The sequence below is a fragment of the Limulus polyphemus genome, unplaced genomic scaffold (assembly GCF_000517525.1).
Source record: "Limulus polyphemus unplaced genomic scaffold, Limulus_polyphemus-2.1.2 Scaffold1666, whole genome shotgun sequence".
Lineage (NCBI taxonomy): Eukaryota > Metazoa > Arthropoda > Merostomata > Xiphosura > Limulidae > Limulus > Limulus polyphemus.
The window spans coordinates 232,948-236,681 of record NW_013667276.1 but is presented as its reverse complement, the minus strand read 5'-3'; positions in this window follow the sequence as shown (position 1 = coordinate 236,681).

Below are 3,734 nucleotides of genomic sequence, written 5' to 3'. Positions count from 1 at the left end.
ATTGTGGTAAACGAAATAATAATTTGATCTAAGAAAGAGACTGTTTTTTTTTCTTCCCGATTTGTAAAATATCCTTACGTGATAGAAAAAAATAAATATTATTTTCGAAATCTGCGTAGCTGAATTATAGAAAATCCGTTATTGAAACCAAAACAACTTTTATGAAGTTTAAATTCGCTGGCCTGTGTTATGGGTTTTCCGTTTTTTGGTACTCCATGCTTTCTTGCATATATTGTAATATACCGCGTTTCCTTCGTTTAGGTTTTGAATGTATTTGATATATTCCAGAATTCTGTCTTGCAGTGATGAAGACACTTTGTATATGTATGTTTCTTGGCATTCTTTAGATATAACTTCATATATTAAGGTTTTAATTTGACATTTGTTTTCTGTACCGCACCCAGTTGCTCTATGTTTGTTTTCTTTTTATTTAATTTATTTTCGGTATGCTGTTTTATTAAAATGGATTTTAAAAGTTTATCAGATTTAATAACTAATTTATTACGTAACTCAGATATTCGTATCTCTTTCTATAGAAAACGTGTAAGTTTGACACAACACACGAAATTTCTTTTTGAATTTGCCCTTCTCTATAACATGAAGTGTTGTTCTTTTCCTTCTTTCTCGAATGAAACTATCCTTTTATGTTTTGGATATACTTGAGTGGATGTTTGATTTTTCGTAAAAGATTTATTAATTTCCATCTTTTTTTACAGTGATTCTGTCTTTTAAGCCCGGCATGGCCAGGTGGTTAGGACGCTCGACTCGCAATCTGCGGGTCGCGAGTTCGAATCCTCGTCATACCAAACATGCTCGCCCTTTCAGCCTGGGGGCGTTATAATGTGACGGTCAATTCCCACTATTCGTTGGTAAAAGAGTAGCCCAAGAGTTGGCGGTGGGTGGTGATGACTAGCTGCCTTCCCTCTAGTCTTACACTGCTAAATTAGGGACGGCTAACGCAGATAGCCCTCGTGTAGCTTTGCGTGAAATTCAAAACAAACAATTCTGTCCTTATTATTACATAATTTTTCTATACGGTATAGGAAACCATAAATAATGCTTCGTTACATAGTTGGAGTACGTGTTAAATGTAGTTCAGATACAGTTTCTAAGTTGATACATGCTTTTATTATTATACGACCATCTACAGACTAAACAATGGTGGCTAAGAACGGTAATAGTTTATCGAGTGTTGAATATGTTAAAGTAAATTTTATGCAGGGGTGAACTTCAAGAAATTCGTGGAAGCTTATTAGTGAATCTTAGTATGAATTCCATATGCCAAATATATTATTAGTTAAAACGAAAACAAATTGTTGTGGTTATACAGTTGATTCTAGTTCTCCAATAAATGCTGTATATTCTAAAAAAAACATGAATATTCTTGCAAAAAAACACTGTTGCTATATTTCCTATAGAAACTCTTCAGATTTGACTAAAAATCATCCGTTTAATCTAACGTAAATGTTATTTTAAACAAAAAAGTATGGGACACTTTTTAATCAGTCAGTTTTGATATTTTGAACCATACAGTTAGTTGAGTTTCGTTTAGCATCTTCATAACATAATTTATGCTTTCATATCTTAAATCTTACGATTGTATATACTTTTGTTTAATTGTTTGTTTGTTTGTTTTGGAATTTCGCGCAAAGCTACACGAGGGCTATCTGCGCTAGCCGTCCCTAATTTAGCAGTGTAAGACTCGAGGGACGGCAGCTAGTCATCACCATCCACCGCCAACTCTTGGGCTACTCTTTTACCAACGAATAGTGGGATTGACCGTCACATTATAACGCCCCCACGGCTGAAAGGGCGAGCATGTTTGGTGGGATGCGGATTCGAACCCGCGACCCTCAGATTGTGAGTCGAGCGCCTTATCCACCTGGCCATGCCGGGCCGCCATTTTGTTTAATAATACTGCTTCTAACTTCAGTAATGCATTACAAAGTAATATAACAATAAAACATTGTGCTATTCTCAGGAAACGCTGATTACCCTCTTCAATAACAAGATATGGTCCATAAGATAATAGGAGGTTCTCACTGGAAATATATTACGAAATAAATCCGAATTCTCTGAAACTGACTGAGTTGGTGAAAGAGACTGAACACAATGTGATGCTCATAGCGAAAACAATATTTATTCAATACACAAAAACAAAAGAGTGTGTATTGACTTAGCACTAAAGACAATAGTCTTTACCGGAAAGTTAGATACTATTAAATCTAGAGCTTGTGAAGTTCTCAAAAAATCTGTTCTAGTCTGAAGAAAAAACTAAAATCATTATATATGCCAGACTTTCCCATGTAACTTGCGCTATCCAAGTGACCGTTGGTCATTCCTATTCACCATAAGAGAGATTGTAGTCTTTAAACATCACCCGACCTCCTGGAGTAAAATATCACTGACTACCTTCACAGATGTTACGTACAACTTTTCAGAAACCTTTCGCACGAGAAGACAAAGATACCTAAGGTGAGTGACTCAGAATAATAGATAGCTAGACCGAAAGCAACTTAACGACTTTCTTAACAGCTTTTTATATGAAAACCCCACATACATGTGAATAAACGAAAAAAATATTGAAATTTTCTATATTAAAACGAGTTATTTCAAACACATGGCATACCTGGATACCAAAGTATTAATTATTATAATATAGTATATTCTAAATGACAGACCATGCCTTTCTTAACACGTGCATTATGTTAAATTGTAAAGAATTTTTCTTGTGCCTCAATATGTTAATGATAAGCTCCTGATGAAGCGTTAAGGTGAGATATCAAGCAATAAAACAAAATCTTATTTTACTGGAGTTGTTTGTTTGTTTATTTTGTCGAAATTGGTAAAAAAAAACTAATCGAGGGCTATCCAGAGCCTCCTCTAATACTGTAACTAGGCGACAAGTTTGTCGCCTAGTTTCAGAATCTTGTCGCCCAGTGAATGCCGGATTATTTACAATGGGCGACAACCTCTCAATCAAAATCAGGTGTAATTGCCCAAATTATTCATAGATATTCAAATTCAATCAAAAATAGGCCTACATAAACGAATTAAATAAAATTTTGCTAGACACACATAACTGAATAAGATTTTATTTATATTCTGTATACTTGGCGGAGGTGGCGCGATATAACGAAAATAATTGCGCATGAATAAAGTGTATTTTACAGTATACTACGTGGCAATGACTACGCCATACGTTCGCATGCACGAGTAGGTCCAGCAACAGAACGTTATGACATGATGTCATATGCATGTTACGTACTTAGTCACACAAACAGTATATTTTATACACAGCATGGTCACAAGTAAATAGACACCACCTTTTCAGAAAAAATTAAAATTTTCAGTCACATTCACATGAATTGATATATTTATAATTTAATTAATATCTAGTAGATCTTCTTTTCGCTTCGTGGAGTTCGTTGATCCTTTGGGGCATCGTGAGAATCAACTCGTCAATTTTAGATTGTGGGATTTTCGCCCACTCTTGCTTCAAAACTTGGAGTAGATCGCTATCGAAGTCTTTTTTGTTGTTGTTGTTGTTTCTTGACTTGCTGGTCAAGTATGGCCCAGAGGTTTTCGGTGGGGTTCATGTCAGGAGATTGGCTCGGCCAGGGCCATAACTTACTTTTGTCAGGGATACTGCCCAGAATTAACTGTGGGATTGAAGTTATAAGTAGGTCATTAGGGCTAAATGCTAGGCTTAGGTTAGTATGTAAGGATGAGCA